Genomic DNA, 25676 nt, shown 5'->3' on the forward strand with positions numbered 1-25676 from the left:
TGAGCTCAGTGGGTGACACCCTGCAGCAGGGAGTTCCACAGTTTAATAGGGTACAATAAAAAAAAAACTCCCAACACTTCCAGATCTGCATTGCTTTTTGATTCAAAGGATACCCTTTTGTACCAGTACTGAAAACCTTTTAAAATATCATAATTTATATACTTCTGACATATTCCTTCTTATTCATCTCTTCTCCGAACAATATTTTCCTTCATCTTTTTCAGTTTCTCCTTATCTGAAAAATCCTTCCCAGCCTCCAGACCATTTTCATGCCTATCTACAAGTTCTGCTATATTCTCTTTTTTCCCTATAAAAAATAAGCTGATGAGAAATTAGCTAAGTATGAAAGGTGAGGGTTTATCAGTATTATGGTATTACATCTTTAATGTTAATTTCTGTCCTACGCTGTAGATATTTATTCTATGCATCTAGTTATGCAAGGTTCAAGGAAAGATGGGGGTTTCCAAGTGCTCTGAATAAGCATCTTTGTACAGCAGCTATCTCCTCCAGTTCCGCATGCCTGTGAATGCAGCACCAATCTTCTGTCTTAGTGCACGTTATCAGGCTGTGATTCTTGTTGGGGATTGTTATTAGGGTGGCGAGCTGCTAGGGTTGTATAGCTGCCCAACTCCTATCAAAGGAGAACTTGAAACATTTTCTGTTATTTTTAAATATAGCCTTGTGTCACCTCGTTTAACTTTAATGTTCTGTTTGAATGCATCTCTCTGTAGTCATCTAAGGGAATGCTCCACAAGGAAAAACACTGAAGCAACTTGCTGGGATTTTTTCTCTGTTAAATTCTTCTCTGAAGTGATGTTCAGAGAGGAAGGATTGCCTGAGCGAAAGGACTAGCGCAAAGCCTGTGGCAGAAAGTCAAATTCCTGCACTGCTCTCCCTTCTGCTCCCTCATGAGATCTTGTCACTAGCAGAGGTTATGGGTAGGCAATCACAAGTGATCGAGTTTCTGATGCTTAACCAGTTACTGTTCATCAGATGAACCACAGAAGCAAAGATGTCCATATTTCATGTCCACAGAGACAGGGGAAAAAATTCTCTTCACTCAAACTACCTTCTAGGAGCACACCAAAGGGCAATTAAAGCTGGCCAGCTGTCACTCACTCAGCTATGAAAGCACGTCCGTTCTCTCAAGCTTTCCACACCTGCAATGATTCCTTAACTCACAAGAGAGCAGGCCGGAAGCAGCAGGAAAACTGTAAGGCACATGTATAGAACAACCTGTCAGACACTGCAGCCACTTGGCTACAGGTGTATTGCACACCTGAGAACACAAACCAGCAAAGGCAGCACACAGAAACACGGCCTGTCTCATCTCAGGTCCTCCTTCTCTCTTCCCCTCACCACACTTCCCCTGAGCTCAGTAGAAGGGTGAGTCCAGCCCGATGAGCCCAAAGGAGAACGTGGAGTGGGGGGGGTGTTGAAGTCAGGGCACTGCTCCTGACACTGCCACAGGAGGGGTGGCATCAAGCATGTGTGGCAGGACAGACTTGGCAGCACAGCACCCACTTCTGTTGGGTAGTGCCAGCTGCAGCAAAGGCCGTGATGGAGGTGAGCCCCCCATCCTCTAGGAAAACCCTCAGCCAAAACAAGCAGCATGATTAAGGTCTGCACCTTGGTTGAGGTCACTATCTTGGCTGAGGTAGTGCACCAGCTCCAGAAAGAGCCTGTTTGGGCTATGCTTGAAGCCAACTCTGAGCTTTCATGATCCAAGTGCTTTTTAGGTGTGAAAATGAAATAGAGTTGAAAAACATCACTAATAGGAGGAAGAACTAAAAAGAACCTTCTCCTTATTGAGATACATTGCTGTATTATTTTCAGGGTTATTTTCTTGCAGGTTTGGAAATAAACTCTGAGCTGTTTTGCAAACCCTTCATATTCAGTACAAACATCTTAATAAAATAAGATTATTTCTGCCTTTTTGTTGTTGGTCTTCTTTCTTCTTCCTCATCCTTTTTTTTTTTTTAATCCATTCAACATTTTATTGGAACTTCTATTCTCCAGTGTACATTTCTTCTTTGCTACACTATCTCCTGCTTTTCACAGATAAACACCTCACACCTGGGAGACAGGCTTCTCTAATTAGTATTAAAACCTGAAGTTTTTTTCCCACCCTTCTTTGAAGCTTTCTAGGATGCCTTTTCATGAATAATAATGTTCTCAATTCAACATAATGCAATGCTCAATCAAAAGATGCTGTAGCAATCGTTTTCCAACAAGGAACATCGGCCTTTTCTCTTCCTCTGTACAGATGATGGTGAGGCAGTAAAAAGTCCAGCCTGGAAGACGTGCTCAGAAGCTGCAGTTTCCACTTGTGGCAGCCTGTGGCCCTCAGCACAGTCTGTACAGAAGGTTCACTGTCTTTTGTCATCTCTGCAGCTCCCCACTGCCTTCTCCAGCACAACAGGAGTTCTGGCTGCTGGTCCCCTGTCAAATAAATCCCTTTGAACAGCAGTTCCCTCTCAGCCAGCCAGCCTCCCTGCACAGCAAGGGACACCCACAAATCTCTTCATTCTTCCCTGCAGATCTCTTGTGGTTTTAGTCCCTGACTGCTGCCTAGGGGATGCCAGCTGTGCTGCTGCCTACAGAAGACACCAAGGTCCCAGGCACCAGGAATGCACATGCCATAGACCATTTCCAGTGGAGACTTCCTTCAGAAATGTACAGAACCTGCTGTCTTCCCACAGAGCATCTAGGTTTCAGGGGATGGAAACATCAGCGTTCTTCAACAAGAAGCTCTTTCCTGGCAGTTTTACTGATTGCTTCCTATTCAGAAACAAGCTAGGGTCACCCCTCTGCTCCCTGAAGCCAGACAAGTAATCCCACAGACTTCATAAATGGTACTGCCAACAACAGAGAACCACTGTAGATACAGCTAGATAACATCTGCCAGAACAGAAGCCATCTAGTCCTACAATCTTTGGGATTATTGTTTCTTAAATTAATATTTTATTTGTGATTTTCTTTATTCTGTGTTTGCATGCACAAGCAAATGTACAGAGAAATGTTTGCAGGTAAACGCTAAAATGTAGAGAGTGGAACTTGAATGCTGTTGTAGCAACATCCATAACTTGCACCCTTGCAAAGGGACCAGTCCTATTACCCTTGACCTTGTGTGAATTTCAAAGGAACTTGAGTGACCTAGGATCTTCAGCCTTCACCTTTCTGCCAAATGTCATTACAATTTCTCTTCCAGTTCCACTCAGCTCCTTCCAAAATCCCACTTCATGAATGAGACTTTGTTGTACATAGCACCCCTGAACTCTGTGGGGCAAGCTGGAAAATGCTACTAAGAATGAAAACAGTTAACCAATAAGTATGTTTTAAAACAAAATAGCTCATTGAAGGAATTGTTCCAATGTCAGTCCCAAGGAGGATAGAGACACTGAGGTTTTATGTCCACAACAGCATTCAAAGGCCCTCTTAGTTTGCTACTGCAGCTGATCTCTACCAGCCATATCAAGGTAATGCCATAAACATGAAGGACTGAAGAAAAAATAATACCTTCCCAGTGTCAGATCCCAGCTCTTGCAAGTCAAGTAAAACTTCTTAACTTTAGGATCCGTTCTTCCTTTTTTAGTCAGTCCATAAGCACATTCCTACTGATTCCAACAGGTTTTGTCTAAGAGGAGAAGAAGTCCCTTGGGACCCTGGAGATCTCCATGGACAGGTCCTTCAGGACTACACAGACAGGTGGGAGTGGGTGCCTGAGCAGTGCCACCCTCATGGGGGCTCTGTGACAACGAACCAGGAATCACAAGGGGACACTGTACTGAAGGAAAACTATCAGCCAGGGAGAAGGCTTGGTAAGATAAGACACTTGGGACCTTTGTTCCCTATCATCCCAATCCTGGAAAGCCTTGAGGACCTAAATTAGTCCAAGAGTAGTTGGAACTAAACAGGGGACAAAAGGGACTAGGTATTTTTCTGGACCTGGTATTCTTCTGGACCTGGAAGAACAGTAATGAATCCTGCAAACAGCTGGGGAAGGATTCAAGTGTATAAACCTCAGACCACAGTACTATCTGAGGTGTCCAAGGATTGCTAAGTTGTCTGTAGAGCACAGGTGGATGAGACAAAAAAAAAAAATCCATGATAGGGTCCTGTCCTTCTGGAGAGGCAACTGGAGTGGCTACATGACTGCTCATGTGTCTGTGGGTGTGTTTTGGCAGTCCATAAGGAAAGTCTGAATTTAGGCAGTCAGACCTGTGTTTCTATGGGGTTTCTTGTATCTCCTCAGGCATCTGATACTGGATTGTGACACAAGCCAAGATGCCAAGCTGGACACACTGCTGGTCTGACGCACAAAGACAGTGCTCACAGACAATGACCCACACCCCTGGTTTAGGATGTCAGTGGAAACATCAGAATGCAGTATTGCAATTACTAGTTTGCTTTTCATTAAATATTTCTTGCCAGAGTCCCCCACATCCCATCCCCCCTCCTCCTCCCCATATGAAGAGTTAGCTGGGCTCACTGCAGTTCTGGAAATTATCTAAATGCCCACTGGGCTGAGGGGTCAGCTAGTTCACCAGCCATAACAATTAAATTCTGGTTATTACTCTTTCATTACTATACAAAATAATCCCATACATCTCATGAGCTGCTGTTGAGGTGACTTCACGCTCTTTAAAACTCATAATATTAATTAGAGTGCAGTCAGCTCTCCTCTGATTTGCAGCCCCCCTTCTCCCTACCACCTTTGCAGACCTGTGTCCCTCAGACACAAGTACTCCTGGTACCCCAGAGCTGGGGTCCCCATTAACACCCCACCCGTCTGCCTCGCTTTTTTCTTGTCATTCTAGTCCTAAACTCCCCTCAAAATTCTGCCTCTTATCTTGAATTTGAAGCCTCTCTCTCTTTTCTGAGACCCTTGCCTATTAAACCAGCTTTTACTTAAACAGAATCAGCTAATCATATTGAATTATGCCAGATTTTAATGTGGCTTCCTACACAGACACATGCCCATAGGGATCCAGGCTGAGAACACCAAGCCCACATCATCTTTGATCTAAGACACTACAAGATATAAACCCTTGATCATATTTCTAATGCTAATTAGTCATCACCTTCCCCTTTTCATAAGATATATGTGTCTAAGAACACCGTTGCTGATTTGGTCGTGGCCAAATTAATGATTGTATGTGCAGTATGTAGTGGCATTTCTAAAAGAAAGTTTAATACTGGTGAAGTGGTTTCATTGAATCAAAAATTATAAACTTTTGCAGCTCTCCTGTAATTGCTATTCAGGGAGTCATTGTAAAAGCAAGACTCCAAAAAAAAATGAGCAGCAGCATTTTTGTAACAAAAGCAAAATGTCTTCCACGAAAACCATAGTCCCCATCCTTGGAAAACTCTGTATTATATCCTGAGAAATGCAGACTGTGATCTAAAATTGACGCTCCAGCCCTAAAATATGTTATTACTTTTTGTAATTTCTACGTTCGAACTGCTATCATGTAAACCAACAATTACAAAAACAATAATGATGCAGGTTTCCCCACTGCCATTATTTTCTCTGAATAGTAGTGGCAACATATCCCCAGCCACTATTAGGAATCACACTACAGTTCATGCTCTTGTGCTACTGCAAAATGATCTCACATAATGAACCACGTACAGTGTAATTGATGGAAGCCATATAACTCATGCAAACAAATGGATGCCTAACAAATAAACATTTCCAAAATGAACAAGCACTATTTGTGTGTTCAGCTGAGATATGAGCTGCATCTGCTGCAGGTGACAGACAGAAAGTGACAGAGACTGACACTAAATATTTACTAATTTAATCAGTTCTTTCCTCCTTCTTTATGTCTAGGGAAATGTACTTTCTAGCAGTCTTAATTTTAGTCCTAAATCTCAATTCCAGTCCTAAGATTTTGTGGGTTCTAGTATACAGGCATCAGAATTGCACCATAGATAAGGTTATGTTTGGAGGTTTACACTGGCTGATGTATAATTACTGAATTCAATTTTCAAATTTGGCATCAGGGAAAAATGGATTTTTTTAAATAATGGCTTCAGTTGAAGATTTAGAAACTCTTAGAAAGTAGACATTTAAAGGTGCCCATTGAAATTCAGACCTGTTTTTCTTATATTTCTTTGGGTTTCACTATCTTAAATCACATATGCTGTGCACACACCACATTTCACCCAGTCTCATCTTTACAATCTTTCAGACATAGGGCGGGTACTGGGACTTGAAACGAAGACCTTTAAAAGTTATTTCTATCATTTTTTGCTACTGGATTTAGCCTGGCAGAGGAAACCAATAGATGTGAGGGCTGTCATCAACACCATGTCCTGCTATGCATCAAGGTGAGAAAAAGACCTTTGCGTACAATGTAGTTTATGGACACTGCATTTCACTTAATGAAAGGGAGTAAAATACAGATGCTGTTTCCAAGTAGCAGGATCTCCTCTTGCTTCCCTTTCAAGTATATTTTCAGTGTGAATAGAAACAAGAAAATCCCAACCCCAAGTGGACCATGTCTTTGTTAGGGGAAAAATAAGTTAGGCTCTTAATTCATCGTAACTTCAGAGATGTAAAGGGCTTGTAAAGACAGAAGTAAAAGGAAAGTAAAGATGTGCAGAAAGTGCTAACTAAGACTGGATCCCAGGTCCTTACACATCTCAAAACAACTGCTGCTTTGGTTCTCCTAAGTTTTTCTCTCAGGTTAGCTGCTGTCTTTCCTTGCCAGGAGAAACACTGCTGGGGTGTCTGTAGGCTAAGAGCAGAAGTGCTGTGGGAGCCTGGCTCGGGCGCACATGAGCAAACAGCTGTGCTGGTCTCAAAAGTCACCTCCACTGGCTGCCTGCTCCCAAGTCAGTGCCATAGCTGCTGGCACAAGAACTTTCCTGATCTTTAGCTGCTGCCATACTCAGCAGCAGCCCAAAGCCCCCCTTACCAGCAGCTTCTCCTGGTTTTTTGGGCTGTCAGCTGCAGTGACTGGACAGCAAATAGGCCATGTCTCGGTTTTTGGTTCCAGAGGGAAACACACCCAACAGAAGAGTGGGGTAGGCACCAGGGGGTGGCTGTAGCAGCAATAAAGCTGCCAAACCCTGAACACCAGAGCTGCCAGGAACATTTTGCTACCCACATTGAAACAAAAACCCAAAGTGTCATCCGAGGTCTTGCTTTCAAGGGAGAGCTCCAGCAGTCACATCAGTGGGGATGCAGATATGGAGTTTAGCAGAATGAATCCCAGCAGGAACACCATTATCCCCATGTGAGAAAAGAGGTCTTAGGGGCAGAGAACTGGGGTACTGCAAACATTTTCCCACATAACATCATCTAACCTGATGAAATAGGCTCCCCTAATAGCCAAAATACTGCACCCTGTACAAGGATTATACCCATAGACGTTATCAGTTTAAATCTACCTCTGCAGTAGTGCTGGAAGGATGTTCCCACACAGGCAGAGTCTAGGAAGGGATAAGGCACACACCAGGAGGACCTGCTGGTTATGCAGGTTCAAGGGGAGAAGGGCTGAAGCACAGCTCGAGAGGAAAGCTGGGAGGGCAGGTCTGACATACCAGTGTTTAGGAGTGTTAGGGAAGATAAAATGCCCTTCAGGAGGAGGTTCTTGGGGATTATAGCTCTACACCCTTGAGCACACTGCTGTACAGCAGTCGTGGTAATAATTAATAACAAGGAAATGATTCTCGCCCTGTTCTGGTCACCTTATTAAAGTGAGGATATTGTGGAAATGGAAAAATCCCAGCAGGACAGCACCTAAGATGATAGATGGATGGGATGCATTTTTAACAGAGCTCACTACATTTCAGGAAACATATTTCTGAAAGAAAAGTGGCTGCAAAGCTTTTATCCTTGCCCACTCTGCTGCTAGCAGCTGCTTTCAGAGAAAGGACAAGACAATGCAAGGTGGACGCTTGATCTGAACAAGTTGTGGCCAATATTGCTGTGGTCTGTGATCCTAAAATGCTTGGTTAAACCAGCAACCCTGTCTTTACTTTTTTGTGTCATTCTCCTTTGCCCTTTGTGTTCTTGCCAAGATAAGTTACAGAAGCTGTGTTTTCTTAATGGCCAGAGTAGCACACAAAATCTAGAAAGAGATGCTGTTTGCCCTGAAGGACTCCTAGAATCCAGTTTTCAAGTGTCAGGCCAAGCTGTAGTTTCTGTTTTAATAAAGGATGCTCTTAAGTAGTCCTAATGAACAAGAAGTCAAAACAGGCTATGGGTGTACATTCTGCTATGGCAAAGCTGACTTGAACATAAATAGTGGATTTTGACCTACACAAATGCACAGGAGGGAAGAGATTTTGGCAAAGCTGTGCTAGGCTTTTAGCCACAAGCAGTCCCCCCAGCAGGGGCCCTGCAAAGCCCAGAGGTCATCTCTCTTGTACAAAAGCAAACCAGGAACCCAGCAAAGAAAAATTTCCATAAGGTCTTTCAGTGCCTTTTGCTCTGCCCCTGCAAGTTCAGTCCCAGACTGCAGCTTCTCTTGCCAAGGCTTTTACATGGTGACATGGTGTGCTAACAGAATGGGACATTCACCCTTCCCTCACTGAGACACAAAGCACAGGCCTTTCCCAAGGATCTGTGTTACAGTTTAAAGGGGTCAGGAAAAAAAGAAAGAAACAAAAGAAAACCTTAGCCCTCCAAAACAATTGAACTAATATTTCCCTGGTTAATAAATAACAGGCTCAGCTGGGGAACTGTAATTGTGTGTATAATGCATCTCAGATCTACGGTATAATTACACTCTGAAAACCACTGACTAATAAAAGGCACCAGCCAGGGGAAAGGATGCCTTCTTGCCATGGGTTGACAGGCAAGCAACAAACAAGGTGCACTTTTTCACCTTCTATTCAATAAAACCAGGGTATTAAATATGCAGGCAGAGCACCTCCATTAAGCAATTCACTTCCTTCCTTTTCTTTCTCTTTTTTTTTCCTCTTCTCCTCCTTTTGTTTCCACCAAGACAGAGAAGGTTAAAAAAAAAAAAAAAGCTATATATGAAACCCCTGGCTATACGTGAGCTGTACTTTAATGAGGCTGCATCTCAGTCCCTCTGCTATACTAAGTAAACATGTTCCTCCCCCTGCAAAGAAAGGCTTTGCTTGCCTGGGCCGAAGGGAAAAGAACCTAGGGAATACTAGGAGGCTTTTTCTCTGCCCACACCCCTTCCTCCTTTCCCACTAAAATAGAATCCTTACTCACATAACAGAATGAATGCTCATTCACAAACTTACGGCAATATGAGCTATTTCCGTATTACTCACAATGCATTTGAGCCTTTACAGGAAATCAGAGACCAGACAACTCACCTAAAAATAATGCTCCAGTTTCTAAAACTTATCTAAATCCAGGAATCACACCTGGATTTATACAAAACAGCCAGGTCTTTTTCTCCAGCCTGCTCTGAGCTGAAGCACTCCAGTCAGTGCATACCTCCAGCTATTCTGCCAGGGATTCTCTCAGCCATTTTTGATTTCAACCTTGGACAGAAAACTGGAAAACAAGGGTCTCACATGGCTCCATAACAGGACTACTACAAGAGTACCGTGTGACTGTTTTCAGGTTCTGGGAAACATCTGGTGTGCTGTTTTGCCAAGGGAACCCCTGTGTGATACAGGAAGGGTAACAGGTTCAAAATACAACGTCAATCTCTTTTTCACCCCTCACTGCAGCCCTGAGCAGGACTGGAGCCTGTCCCTGACTTTGCCTCCCTGCCTGGAAGCTGACATGTCTTTGCAAAGAAGGAGGAGGCAGCGGATCCCTCACACCTCCAGCTGCCCCTGGCACTCAGGAAGGAGAGCACCAAGAGGAATCCTTCTTTCTTTGTCCCTGACGTACCCATCACAATCCCCTCAGGATGACCGCTTGGGTCAGAGCAGGGGGAGCACGGCTGCTTCAGCCTCCTCGGGCCCTCGCTCCGCTCATGACTGTGCTGAGATGTCTGTCAGTCTTTGCCTCTCAGCTCCTGAGGAAGGAAGCGGCGGTGACACGGTTCTCACGCAGTGAGGAATCAGGTATTAAACCAGGAACCTGCATCCACACGCTCCAAGGGGGTGAGGCGCGATTTGAGAAGCCCCATGGCTGATTAGCAGGCGCTCGTGGTTTCAGAGCTCCCAGGCGCTGCTCCCCATTCCCGCCCAGGCGTGCAGGAGAGCGAGCGCAGTGATGACCCCGCTGAGCTCCCGGGACGGGGAGCCCGGCCTTGAAACGCTCCAGGGAGAGCGACTGAGCTGCGCCCGCCGTCGCTGCCTCCCGGCGGGCCCTGGGGAGGAGCGGGAGAGAGCAGAGAGCTGGGAATGTTTCCTGACTCAGCAGCCGTGCGCTCACTCGCACTCGGAGGCGCTGCCGCTGCTAATGGCTTGTGGAAATGGAGGAGCGCCTCGCAGCAGGACGGTGGGAGGCTGAGCAGCTCCAGCAGGAGAAGTGAGGTCAGTGGTAATGAGCGACAGCGATGAGGAATGCAAATTGCGGGAGGATTTATGGAGCAGTTTCTGCTCAGCGAGCAGATTCCAGATAAGCGGACTGTTAATAAGGCAGGCAAGCTTTGGCAGTGCCAGCTGTTGGAGGGGACTCTTTTGGCTGGCATTCACACCAGCCCAGCTGCAGGGGTGCCGAGAGCACAGGCACCACTGCACGCATATCCCTCACCACACACACAGGGGTACCACATGAGATAGGCTGAAAGAAAGCAGGGATAGGTGCTTACCAGTGCACAAGGGAAAGCCAAAAAAGAGCACGACTTAGCAGGCACAAGCCCTAACCAAAGCCATTTTTATCTTCTTTTCTCAGTCCCTTCCTTCTTCCCTAGTATACATTATGGTGTTAGATGAGTATCTCTCACTATTCCTGCCAGAGATTAAGTGGCCTAAAGTCATGCACCAAAAATCCCAGCAAAGCTGGGAAGGACAAGCTTACCTTGCCCACCTCTTGCCTGCACGGGCTTGAGTCTCTCAGGATTATTGCTGCTGTGAATTACAAATGGTAGGTGTCACAGGCTCTGCTGAGGAATGCCACTCTCAGGGCAGTCTGCAGGATGTTGGTGACATACTAGAAATCCCATTTCTTTCATTATTATTATTTAGTATCGTTCTAAAAGCTGTGGGTTTTTGTCACATATAGCCTCTCAGCATCAGGGGAGTAGCCAGTTTCTTAGCCACAAAGCTCCTCAGCTACTTGGTGTGGTGACACATCTGAGCCTGCAAAGCTTCCATTCCCAGCACTGGCCTTGATATTTTACTCCAAGTAATGTGCCCACCAGAAAGCTGATAGATTCAAGTCTTCGGGTTAAGGAGGTCTCAGAGATGAGCTGCCATTGAGTCCTTGTTGGTAAGAGCAAGTTAGCAAGTTCTCCCCATCAGAGGAGGTCAGCTGGAAAGCCCCACTCAGAGTTCTTGTTGTAAATCCTGAGCTGGGGCTGTCCCAGCAGGCTGTCCTGGGAAGGTCCTGCCTCAAGAAAGAGGCTCTTCTGGACAGACCATCTTCAAGACAAATGAATGGCAATGGATCCTTTCTATCAATGGAAAAAGCAGAGCAAATTCCCAGGCTAAGGACCCTCTACTGGGATATCCATGTTGTGAGCCAGTGGACAGAGCTCTAACAAGCATGCACACAGCAGGTGACATGGCAAGGGACAGTGGGTGACATGGGCAAGGGATGTTGGATCCTGAAGCAGCCACTGCTCAGACTGTGTTATTTGCAGGACCACAGCAGCCATGTGTGTGTGCTCCTTGGCTTCCTGACAGCACCAGACCTCCCAGCAATATTTGGGCACGTTCTTCTGGAGCAGCAGAGGGCCAGGGCAGCGCACATCTGCATCTCAGCTACACCACAACAGGGGTGTGAGAGACAGAAACCAAATGAGCTCATTTCATCCTGGATACATGGGACTTGACAAGCCTATTAAAGGGCTGTAGCCTACTGTGTCTCATTATGAAAAATTAGTGCTGTCCTATAAAAATACTGGAGACAGTGTGTCACTTAAGGGAAGAATGTCTTGAGGACATGGTCTTTTGTTAATAGGCCCTACATCATCAGGGACATCCATACATCAGGAGTGGACCAAGGGGATTTGGGCCTGGGAGCTAGTATCAGTCAAGTCTGACACCTTTAGGATACTCTGGTTTGCCCACCTCTTCCTGCTTGAATGAGGAGCAGCTGCAGTAGCCAGGGGTTAAATGGACCAAAGAAGAATTTTGCTTACTTTTTGCAGTGTCTCTATGAAAGATGCTGTAAGAAAAAGCAATAGGTTGGATTCAAACAGAAAGAAAACTGTGCAAAGGTTTTCAGCAAAATAAAAGTAAACCACAATCATTTCATCTTGGCCAAACCCAAACTGGGTCCATTCAAACACAATGTTTTTCTTCTCTGCTGCCTAATCTTTTATTTTTAGTGTAGATCAGTGTTAATGCCATTTCAAAAAAGAAAGGTATTTCTCTCAAAAAAATGTCAAAATTAAATATTTGTGTGTTTCAAAAATTAAATAGTTCAATCAAATCCAAGATGTTTTGACATTTACAATAATTCTTAGCTGTTTTCCCTCCAGATTTTTGGGGGGCTTAGTGGTTTGGATTTTTTGCTCTAACTCTTTACCAGACTTGGACTAAGTATATCCATAATTTTGGCTTTTTCATTTTCTCCCCACCTCAGACCCTGCCACACGCCTTTTAGTGTTTGTTAAGGGGTCGGCTCCACTTGTCAGGTTGAAGCTTCTCATGGCCCTGGGGACTGACCCAGTGTAAAAATAAGAATAAAAATGTTTTTCACTCTGTCTCTTCCCCAGTATTTGGGAAAGATCCAAGGAACTCAAACATCTCTGTGTCATTTAGCACCACGAGAAAACAAACACAGCTCCATGAAAGCGAATGATCAATAGAAAGGCAAAGGTGAGTCCAGCTAAGCTGTGCATCCTTACTGGAGGAATGCAAAAACCACATGGGCAAAATGAAACCACCAGTCCCTGCTGAAGCTCAGTAAAGCCCTACCAAGAGAGCCATGGCTGTAATGAGGAGAGGAGCAGCAGCATCTCATGCAATAAGAGGCTTTGGTCAGCACCCTCAGACATCAGACCTTCACATCTCAGGTATGTTCAAACAAGGGTTAACTCAGTGCCTTTTTCTGACCTCTATTCTTATAATTAAAGTGAAAAGATTTCTCCTGCCAGTTACTTAGGAATGTTGCCTTCCAGACAGGCAGAGGAAAGAACACACATATGACAGCTGGAAGAGAAACCAAAGCAGCTTTGCCTCACAAAAGAAAATACAAATGAGCAATCTGAGTGCCATCAAACCTGCTGTGAGAGAGAAAAAGAGAGAGAGAGGTAGGATCAAATCCCTTGTTAGACCTTAAGCTCTCTGGAATTAGGCCACTTTAAGAAGTAAAAGGACTAGAGTTTAAAGGATTCTGAGAATTTCCCATTTCTTGAGATAACTATGACCTTTACAAAGAAAACTACAAAGAACCCAGAGCATAAAGGAATGAGACTTCTGCGTCTTTCTCTTTCTTTTTCTTTTTCTTTCTTTCTTTCTTTCTTTCTTTCTTTCTTTCTTTCTTTCTTTCTTTCTTTCTTTCTTTCTTTCTTTCTTTCTTTCTTTCTTTCTTTCTTCTTTCTTTCTTTCTTTCTTTCTTTCTTTCTTTCTTTCTTTCTTTCTTTCTTTCTTTCTTTCTTTCTTTCTTTCTTTCTTTCTTTCTTTCTTTCTTTCTTTCTTTCTTTCTTTCTTTCTTTCTTTCTTTCTTTCTTTCTTTCTTTCTTTCTTTCTTTCTTTCTTTCTTTCTTTCTTTTTCTTTACTTTTTTCCCCTCTCTCAGCCTTCTTTGTGGAAACAGGTAATTGTGCTGCCCTTTCTTGGAAGATGCAGTCCTCCTTCAGATGGAGCTTTATAATAAAAGTGCCAGTACTGCTGCCCTTGGCCTGAAAATTTGCATGGAGAGAATACAGCTGTGTGAGACTCATCATTAAAAAAAAATGCCTTTACAGCATGCTCTGGAGCATAGGTAGAAAAGATAAAACTAGTAGGGTCAACTCCAGCCTAAGTCTGTTGAAGTCTTAGCCTAAATCCACAGATGTCCAAGTCAAGTGCCCTGATGAAAATGGACAATTGCTAGCACAGGTTATTGCCTCTATTCATATGCCTCACAGCTACACAGGCATGAAGTGGTACACAGTGCCCCTTTCAGTTCCTCTGGGAGCTGGTACTGTGTGTCCACTGATGCTCCACTCAGAGATGAACCAAATCCACCTGCTGTCATGTACACTGTGCCCTTCTGTCAGTCTACCACAAGGGTTTACAGGCTTCAAAAAAATGCTTGGAAGAAATTCCCTATAGCTGCAACTAGCTACAGAGATGTAACTACAAGCTACTAATACATGCACCACAGAAAGCAGGAGGATGAGAAGGGAAAAGGAATTTAAAGAGTTTGCTTGCTGTGGTGAGATAGGATAACTCTTCCACGCTTCCAGACACAGAGCACACTGTGTGGTCACAGGAGTACGGAGCACAACACACCCATCACACGTGGACACCAAAGGCACTCCCTGTGGCACCCCTGCACACCAGGCTTTCACAGGCACACAAGGGACTGGAAACACTCAGAAGGACACCCTAAATGGAGGCAGTCAAAACTCAGACTTGCACAGACAGCTGTTACCAGAAACGCAAGTGTGAATAAAAACTCCTGTGAGCATGCAGCCATTTGCACAGGCCCAGACAATTCCAGGCATGCATGTCTGCAGCCAGACACATTGTACAAGGTCCCCACACTCTGAGTGACAGACTTCATACAGCATCTCATGCTCTCAGGAACATGCACATGTTCCAAATCCCAACAAACTTATGTATAGTGACTGATTTATACAGCAGCACAAATGTAAACCTCTTCCAAATCGGCTTCCACACAGGCTCAGTAATAAACATCCACACACACCATTGAATAATTTATCTACACCCACAGGTATTCCTGGCCACAACCCATGCAGGCACAGAGAAATGGGACAGTTGCCCAGCCAGATGCAAATCAGTCATGGGCATAGGAAAACCTGCTCACCAGACTGCTACCAGGAGTCACAAACCTCACTGGGCAAGGTCAGCCTAGGCTCACCCCTCCTCTTTGAGGTTCAGCTTCTTCATCCACTTAGTGTTCTTTGTCTTCAGAAGCTCTTTCCCTCTGAAGCTCTGTTCAAAGAGGAATAACACAGCTGAACTAATAGCCTAACACAGAGCTGTCTGATGGCCTCCCTTTCATGCTTGCCTCTTGGCCACGTGGACAAATGCATATTTAGCTGCCAGTTGCAGCACAATCAAAAAAAAAAAACATTAGAAGGTAAATGAAAGGGAGAAAAACTTCAGGGCTAAATCTCTCATTGGGTGCCAGCTAAAATCAACAGTATAACACCAGGGCTGAACTTGGCCCAGCATGGTGTTTTGATGAACTGAACAATTAAGAAATATCTCCCCAGCAGATCTATTCTGTAGCAGAGTATGTGAGGAACACACAGATCCACATTAAGAGTTCTATTGCCACCATTACATGCTGGAGAATAGCATATAATTAATTATAATGATGGCAAAGATTAGATCCAAATTCCTTTACACAGTGTGTACACAGCCCAAACAGACAAAATAAATCAGAGTGCCCATACCCTAATCCAGCAGCTTCAGAGGATTAAATAGGTGCATTCTAATCACAGGCTCAGAGCAGCCCCACTCTGTATGCACGGAGCTGCCCCGTGTTCAGCCGTGTCTGAGGGATCCCAGGAAAAATGTCTTCCTTCAGATGGAAAACATAATCTGGGGTTTGATCATCTGCCGCCATTTATGATGTCCTGGCTTGCTTTCCCTCCCTAGATTTTGGCCTACACATCCCAGACAAATTCCACATTCATCTCTCTTGAAGCTTTTCCCTGCAATGCTACCTGGGGAAGACACAAGTTTTCATTGCTCCGCCAGCATTCTCTGTGCTGTGCTTTGCTGCTTAACTGTTGATGAACCAATCTTGAGGTGGCAGCACTGAAGACAGAAGGTGGGGAAGAGTGGGGTTTCTCCCCCTAAGACATGTTACTCAAAGTAAAATGCCTTTTTTTTTTCTAAATTTTTTTTAACATGGATTAAAGAAGCCTGATGTTATACTGCTTGTAAAGCAAGCAGGTCCTTTCTCCATCTATTACAAATGATTATCACATTCTGATGAAAAAATTATTTCTCAGAATGAAAAAAAAAAAGCCTAATACAAATAAAATTACAAAAAAACACATCTTTTCATTCCACAAGGGTAAAATTCATTATTTGTGTCACTAATCATGGAGTTCACTCCGGGAGTGGCTCAGACTGAATCAATCCCATTACACCTGCTGCAAGAGCTCATATGTTAGGTTTGAATAGACCTGGATGATCCAGCCCATGAAAAAAATCATAATTTGTCAGAATGAAAAGCTTAATTAACACATACTTTTCCAAAGGAATAAATGTTTTAAAAACCGACCAAAAAAAATCCACAACAGGAAATACAATCATTTTTCCACTTCTCTAATCCAAAAAATGTCTTTTGGCATTCCTTGAAACCAAACATTTCATCTGGGGATGTTATACTGAATGTTTCACAGCCTTGTTTCTGCCTGTGCTGGAACTGATCTGTCACAATACCTGGCTGCTCTCTGGCTTTCACCCTGCACTATTCAGCCCAGTCAGTGCAGATCTGCAGTGTATTATTGGAAATGTGTCTCAGACAAGCAGATAAATCCATGAGAGCCACAGGTACCACGCATCCAAACTACAACTCCCATGAGGCACTGCAGCCCCGTGGGCAGGCACCACCTGGTTTCAAATAAATGTACAGCAAAATGCTTTGATTCATTTCAGCAAGTGCAAATGTTTGAACCAATCCAAGTCAAAACATTCTGTTCAGAGTCTAACATTTTTAAGCTGTTGGAAGTTGCTGTATTTTATTTACGATAGTAAAGGAAGTGGTGTTTTCCCTTAGAGAATCATTTCCATGGGAAAACTCATGCCCAGGGAAGATCTGGAAGATAAAAGCCTTAGTAAAGTCTCCTCCGGTCTTTCACATGGGTAGCATCTTCACTGCAATTGTACTGCAGGGGAACTTGCAGGAAGCATGGATATACCTGAGCTACCTTGACCTCCCATGCTGTTGCTATGGGTAGCAATAAAGTTAAAACAAGCCTGTATAAGTGCATCTGAGAAGCTGTGTAAATAAAGTCTTGGCCCTCTTTAATATTCATGAAGTTCACCACAATTTCAGTTCAGAGAGGGTGCTTATTTCTATTCATCCTGAAATCACTCCCCAGGCTCCAACAGGGACATGTCATCCAGGGGCTGGCTCTGTATCTAACAAAAAGCAAGGCACAGTACCTAGGAATATCCCAAACGAGTAAAATGAGATCTTCCACATCACTTTTACTGAGAAGGGTTACCTCACACATGGCTTCAAGGAAAGGTAGCAGGATACTAATACAGTAAAAAGAGTGTATGCATTCTTAGGGCTTCATAACACACCTGAGGAACACCATCCACTCTGAATTAAAAAAAAAACAAAAAAAACAAAAGAAAGATAAACTAAATCCACATGTCCTTGCCTATCTCCCCCTCTCTTTTGTCTTTCTAAGATAAAAGCTACAATATAACCTTCCATCATTTCATCACAGCCTCATGCTGTGAACAAGTCAAAGTCAATACATTTTATTATCACTTATTATCACAAAAGCTGCATTACTCTCTGATCCATCGAGTACGGATCAAGGTCCCGTTCCACTTGGTGCTGAACAAGCAGAGAACAAAAATACAGTCTTTGTCTAAAGAAAAATCTGAATATAAGGCAAGAGAGTGGCTGGCTAGAGACAGATGGATAAGAAGGAGTTGATGAGATCATTCATAGAAGCACAGAATCACAGAATGGTTTGAGTTGGAAGGGACCTTAGAGGTAATTTCATTCCAAACCTTGCTGCCATGGGCAGGATTGGAGGGCAGAACACAGAGGTGTTTTGAGGGAAGAAGGCAGGAAGATGCTCTTGTGCAAACCTGGCAAGTGTGTGTCAGGCACCAGAGAGAGGAACTGGCCAGAATGCAGAGCTGACCCACCGTGGCTGAGCAGGGAGGCATCATGGGCCCCAAATCAAAACCAACTCCCTGTGTTAGAGAGGGGATAAGGAAAGCTGCACAGAGGATTGTCAAAGCAGAGCAGCAGAGGGTTTATTTTGCCACAGCATCCTGCAAAGCCTTTGTAGAGGTCCAAAGAAAATGTGCTGTAACACCCAGTGGAAGGGAGGGCTTAGCTCTGAGCTGAGGCCCTGGCTTGGGAATGCTGTTCTTGAGAAACAGTGTGCTGCTGTAGAGTCTGGGGAGGATGCTGGGAGGTTGTTAAATTTTGCCCTTCAACCATTATGGTGGGCCTAACTAGTCGCAGTTGCCAGTTGGAAGCAAGGAGAGAAAGGCTGAAAATTCAGAGGAGCCCTGATTCCAGCCCAGTCCTGGGTTTTAATGTTGTGTGAATCAAGCAAAACCTGTATTCTGAAATCTGAAATGCATTTTAAACAGCAACTTTCTCAGAGTTTCCTCCTAAAGTGAGCAGAGAGGCATTTGGTCTTGCCTCCTTTTCCGTTCATTCCCTTTTCCTCTCTAATTTTTCCTTTGTAAAGAAACACTGAAACCAGAAGGATCTCTGAGACACCAGACCTGATCAAGCGTGGGGCAGAATCTGCTCGTTCCAATTATCTGCCAGCCTAATCATAAAAATATCACGGTGCACACTCCATATGTCATTTTTATTGAATTCATTCAGGAGTTTCTCGATTAATCTTTTATTATTCCTTTCCAAATCCCAGGGTTCCCATAACAGGGGCTGATCAGCTAAAGCAATTCTCATACAGAGAGGAAACAGTGAGAATTATTTTGGCTCTTGCATCCTTCAGTCACGTCACCAGAATTCCCTATGGCCTTTTCTTGGAGTGCCTCCTGCCTGAAGAAGACCCTGTGCCTTCAGTGCCTCAGCCCCAGTGCCTCATTGCTCCAGACAGGAGAGCTGACCCCACTAAGGACAGCGCACAAGTAAAACCTTAGCAAAACCCCATCTGAAGAAGGAGAAATGAACATTCAGTGAATAATCCCAGGCATAAGAGGTTCAGTCCCAACACTTCTGGGAAGACACCTGGCCCAGACCAGCAGCATTTCGGTGTTTGTACTAAACATAGCGTCAGTGGTATCAAGTAGGTCCAATGCAAGGAAACAACAGGACCCTTTTCAACCTGAAACCCTTGCCTTTCCTTGTCTGACCTTTCATGGCTCTAGCAATGGCATGCCGTCCTACATGATTTTTCACTCCACCTCTGTTTATGTTAGCCATTCCTGTGCTGCCACATACAGCAGAGGGGCTGTAGCACTCCTGTTCTTCCCAACCAAAGCTTCTATACCAGCTCAATAAAAGAGGCAATAAAGGAGCTTTCCATCCCACACCTGGGATGCAACCCACCTGTGCAATTCCCTTCACCTAGGCAGAATGAGACCTGGAGGTATTGAGGGTTTCCCCAGGCAGTTGTGTTGCCAATGAAAAAATACTGCTGGGAGAACAGTAGCTAACTTTTTGTTATCTCCAGGGTAGGATATTCCTGTCCCAGTATCTTGTTTGGCATCTTCATCACCACCTCATTAAAGCTTCAGTTCATTAATTAAATATTTAATACATTAAATGAGGTTCCTTTTGTACGGAGGAGCTGAGATCTTGTTGCTGGTGAGCGTGATGCTGTGTATCCTCCTGGGAGGCTCCAATTTGCCATACTAATTGCACGGAGACTCTTCAAAAGGCCCTGTGCTGAGTCTTCGGCTGCTGAGCAAATTGTAAGCTCCATCTCAACAGGAGAGAAGCCTGAGCTGGGAAAGACACAGAGCAGCAAGGCACTGTTCTCCACAGTCCCTGGCAGTCTGCAGAGATCACCCATGTGACAGGGCACAGTGCAAGGCAGCAATCCCGAGACTGAAAATAACTTCCAGTCCTCATCTACATGGGGGTGCAGGGTGAGATGCAGCAGATCCCAGCTTTGCTAAATCGAGGAGGAGCCTTGCTAATTAGGGCTGGTAGATAGGTACCAGTTAAAAGCTTTCTATTTGCACTTTAAAAGGTCCCACTACTGCACCAGAGATTTCTGCTCTCTTGGTTATATATATTGGAGCTGTACTACCACTTGACTCAGTACAGCAAAGATAGACTGGTAAAAGCAGAGGTGCAGAAAGGGGAAGCTGGAAGAAAGGAAAGGGGGCAAGAATCTTGTGACAGTGTTCACAAGGGTTCTTGGATGAGGGAAGAGATGAGAATGTTGACTCCATGTTCAGAAGGCTTGATTTATTATTTTATGATTTTATATGTATTACATTATAACTATACAAAAAAGAATAGAAGGAAAGGTTTCCTCTCCGAAGGATAGCTAAGAATAGAATGGAATGAGTAACAAAAATCTGTGGCTTGGACAGAGAGTCCAAGCTATCTGGTCTGTGGTTGGCCATTGATTGTAAACATTCAAGATGGCCCAATCAAAAATCCACCTGATGCATTCCACAGCAGTAGATAACCATTGTTTACATTTGTTTCTGAGGCCTCAGCTTCTCAGAAGGGAAAAAATCCCAAGAAAGGATTTTTAGTGAAAGATGTCTGCGACGGAATCTCCCAAAGCAGATGGGCTGCTGGTGGAATAGAACTTTGGGCCAGCTGTAAAACCATACTGCTGCCTTACTCTGCCCTCATCTACACTTTTTTGTCCCCAGCCTGTTGTTTGCTTCCACCTCTGTCATTGTGGTGAGAAATGAACTATTCATGTGGCTGAGCTGTGATAGAGAGGGTTGACACCTCCAGCAAGAGAGGGCGTAAAAGCTAATTATTTTTTAAACCTTTGTTCAGCCCCTTCCCCTGCCTTTCTCACACACACCCATCCCTGATACCCATATAGAAAAACTATTAGCCTTACTTCTATTGATATCCACAAAAAGCTAATGATCCAAATTCCCAGTGGAAACTGAAATGGCCTAAACCTGTGGTTTAACTCTGAGGCCCATTTCCTAGGCTGAAGGAGGGACACACCATTAGTGTATCAGTGAGAAAAACATGTTGTAGTAGTGTTCAAAATCCAGTAACTAAACTGCAAAATCTGTAGACAGCAGGGATCAGGACCCCAGTCTTCCAGCATCTGAAATCTGGTCTTTGTAAGATATATTAATCCTCCAGGGACAGGTGGCAGAAGGAATTGGAAGGGGCTTTGCTTCCCCATGTTAAAAGATGGCGTCTACATGCATGAACGTTTTAAGAGGAACATCAAACTTGGAGGATTAGGTAAGGAAGATTTAAAAAGAGCTTAAGGAGGATATTGGGCAGTAGTTTTGACGTGGAAGGGCTTTCCAGGAAGGTGAAAATGTAGGTGAGGTGAAAGGTGAGGGCAGGAGGAGGGATGGCAGAGAGAACACAAATCACAGCAACAGGCTGAAGTACAAAACACTGATTAAGAAACAAGCAGGAGGCTTTAGGTTGTCTGTGTGTGGTTAGGATGTTCTTTATAAAATTAAATCAGGCTGCTAAACAGAGCCAACAAAGCCCTGTGTTACACTGATAGAAAGGGTTTCCCTTCCTTTGATGACCTGCAACCTCAAAACAGCTTTGTCAGAGTAGGTTTGTCTGGGCTACAAGGCGCTTGACCCAGACTGCTTTTCCTGCCCTGCTCTCTTGATGCTTTTCCAGGCTGGTTCCCCATAGCTTGAGTGTGAGAGGTCCTCACATGCCTGGATCTTGAATAGGTCCAGCAACATCAACCCCGTCTTTCCTGTTCCATTGACCAGGGAGTCAAGCTAATGGAGAAGAGATACAAATCAGAGGGCTCAGGTCTCTGGCACGGCTCCATAGGTCACCCAAAGGGACTGAATGTCGAGAAGTCAGCTTCTCAGAGCACAGGAAAGGGAGAGGACACTTGTGTTTCTGCTCTGACACATTTTTTGTTCCGTTTTTATCTTTCCTTTTAATGCTGTGTTAAGAAAAAGAAGCTCTACAAAATTTGGGGGTGGGGGGAAAACACTGAGAGAAGGAGAGAATATTAAAAGCTGATGAAAGATTTGGGGGAAGACAGACATTTGGGGTAATGACCAGGTGTAATAGCAGTCTGTGGCAGCAGTGGGTTGCTGTGCTCAGGGGTCAGACAGAAGGGGTTGTGGCCTTCTTTCTGGACACCAGAATGGAAGCAAATTGCTCAGACACTGAGCCACACAGAGGAACCACTGTGATGAACACAACAGGTGAACAAATTCATCCACAGCCAATAAAACACCTCCATGGGGTCAGGCACCACTTGGTGCTCAATAAACAAGATTTAGTACACAGGTGGTGGACAACACTTTAAGGGCTATTTGGCCATGGGTAAGGGCCATTAAATACAGATGCAGGAATTAAATAATGGAGACAACACAATCTTCATCCAAGATCATGTTGCAGTTCAGTGATGAAATCAGGGATCCAGCCCAAGTGTGTTGACCTTTGATCTCCTGCATTGCTCAGGAGATCTACATCATCTCTCACTAAAGGCAAGTGCCAGACATGAGCAACCTACTGAACTCAGTGCTGGTACACTGTCATACATTTGCACAACTGAGAAGGAGTTGGAAGGACAGAAGGTCTTCCTAAGCACAAAAAGCAAGATGGGGAGGAAAAAGCCTCTTGGTAGGGCTAGGTCTGGATAAAAGAAAGTTTGTTCATATGAAATTTAGAAGGAGGTAGTATCAGAACATCAGTCTTCACATTTCTCCATTTGGCCCTTTTCACAGCACTAAATTCACCTGAAACCATGCACGCCTGAAAAATTTCAGTGATGTCCAGCCAAGCATCTATCTTCCTCCAGCTTTTTTCAGAGAACATCTCCCATGATAGTCAGAGATAAATTTTCTTCATGGAGAATATTTTCCTCCTAATTATTCTAGAGGGAACAGCTCTGATGGTGCAGATCTTTCTCAAGTACAGTCCCTGGTGTGGTAGAGTATAAATACCTGAACACATTCCCTGGCTCTGTCCATATCTCATGGATATAAATGCAAGGCCCTCTGTAGTGGACTTAAGAATGAGACATGACTGCCCAGGATCACAGAATGAGATGAGTTTGAAAGCAGTGTCAAAATACTCCCATTACATGGGAATGAGCTTGTACCTAAACTTCTGTTTGTCAAAATTTCTGTGACATGTACTGTCCAAAGCCATGGTTTACTGGGAAAGGGGGCAAGAGTTTAAAAAAATATGTCTTTTTTTCCCACTAGTTCTTAATTATTTTCAAAATAGATAAGTTTGATGGTTCTTACTACTCTGGATTGACACATTCTATTTGCCTGGATCTAATGCTTTTCATGCCGTAGCTGCTGAAACTGCTGCTGTGCACTAAAGCTGTAATAAGTTAGGTAAATCCCAGATTACTCTAAAACAAATACAAGCTCTGAGTTATGAACGCTTTCCTTCTCAGACTTTTTGGGGCTGGGGAGCAGGATGGTAGTCTCCTTTGTTCCAGCTCTTCTTTTCTGTAACACTGAATTGTTTTGGATGACACCTGTCTGTTTTTTAAACTTCAAATCACAATTCCACCTTTTGCCCCACACAAGATTTTTTTAAGGCTATTTCCTTATTAAGAACAGGAGGCAAAGTTTTCCACTGTGCAACCCAATGAAAGGATACTAGTGGAGAGTTTGGTTGTAGAGGATTTGAAGCCCATTAGATCCCCAGCATAAAATCTTGGCTGGGGTGAAGAGCTGTGCGGGTGCTGAGATGACAGCCATGATACTTTCCCATCACCAGTCCATGCTAGCAATTTATGGAGTTTGGATGCAATTGCTGGCAATGACTTAACTGCCAGCATGGCCACAACAAATCACTTTCAGCATCATGTCAGCTTTCTGTGATTAAATTGTGGATCTGAGAAGGCCCAGCCTCATGGGATCTGTGTATAAGGGCAGACAAAGGCAGACATGAGTGTTGCCAGAGCCATATCCAGGAGAGAAATGGATAGGGGCACGGTTCTGCACAGCCACACAACCATTCCTGGGCCCCATGACTTGGAGCATGATGTCAGACAAAGCTAATGAGGGGGAACAGACCTGTCTGAGCCCTCTCCTTCAGCCTGTGCGAGGAATTCGTGCCTGAATGCTACACAGGGAGATGCCATCTGTTTTGTCTGGGTCAAGGATACGCTGTCCTTCAACTGGGGCAAATCTAAGAAAGGAAAGGTGGCTGGTGGAGGCTAAACCCAGAAGCAGGGAGCTAGAAGATAATGATTTTTTATGCCTGTGGGTCTAGTCCAGTTAGGATGAGGAGGATCAGCCAGCTGAAGTAAGCATGGAGATGGAGGCTCACAGATCCTGCCCAGATGACAGGAGTGAGGAGGGGTAGGAAGCTCCTGCCAAGGAGGGCTATGCCACAAGAAGAAAGATTAACTAACAGCTGAGGAGCTGATGGCAACAGCAACAGCCAGTTCAATCAAATAACTTCCAGCATACAGCAACAGCATTTATCTGGTCCTTACAGGCTACCCAAAACCATAGCACCTAAATGCCTTCTACAGATGGTGGCATATCATTCACATTAGCCCTGTGCTTGCTTGCCCAATGCACTATCTGCAGCACATTAGCTACCCCACTATACTAGTTTCCTAAAGAAAAGGCAGAGCTGTACCAAACAGCTAAAAAAACACTCCAAAACATAAGACTGGTTTAAATAAGCTTAGTCTTCCCTTTTGTGTCCATAAACACCTGCTATGATGCTTTTGCATGTGTCCATGAAACCTCTTGCAAATCCAGAGTGGGATACGTTTTGCAAATGAACAGAAGATTTAAATTAAAGAGTAAGCAAAGGTAGTGGAAGCAGTCAGGAGTGATCTGTCCCTCTCCCACAGATAAGATGCAGCAGGCAGAAAGGAGATAATTCTCATCTCAATTATACAGGCATGACTCTGAAGACAGTTCACAATCCTTCAGAGGGCATTGGTGTGACTGGGACCAAAACCTGCCCAAAGGCTGCTAAAGGTGAAACTAACTTGTATTCCTCACATATCCCAAACCTCAAATAATATTTGCAGTAAGAGCAGGACCATGGTCTCAGGTAGAGGGTCCAGGAATACCCAGATTCTTGTATCAAACCTACACTTATCAGTAGCTCTAACACTGGGTATTAAGCTAATGAGATATGTTGCATGAATAATATGCCCAAGGCCTTTTTTGCCCATTGAACTAAAAATGACAAATTCCACACATTCCTCTTGATTTCGTTTTCATTGCTTATAACATGAGCATTTCTCCCAAGGTCTACAAAAGACAGAGGCTGCATTCTTTGTGACTCACTGAGCTATCATCTGGTGACTGAAGGTGTAAGACAGACCAGATGTCTGCTGAGGCTACTGTCTGCGGGGGCCTGCAGAGCTGCCTGCTCCCAAATCACAGGGGAAGGTGCCACCCTCTCAGACCTGCCAAGGAAATTGCTTATGTGATCATTCCCTAACCCACAGCAGTTAAAATAAAGCAGATTAGAGCTGAGTGGGGTCATCTTGGTGGGGACTGCATTGGCAAACTGCTCTCACTAACATCTGTGTGGCATAGCTGGCTGTAAAAGGGTAGGCAACCTCTTCCATTGCTCCAGCTGGATCCAGAAAGGGATATGCGCTCAGAATCAGA

This window comes from Ammospiza caudacuta, chromosome 2 (assembly GCF_027887145.1).
Source record: "Ammospiza caudacuta isolate bAmmCau1 chromosome 2, bAmmCau1.pri, whole genome shotgun sequence".
In the NCBI taxonomy this organism is placed as follows: domain Eukaryota; kingdom Metazoa; phylum Chordata; class Aves; order Passeriformes; family Passerellidae; genus Ammospiza; species Ammospiza caudacuta.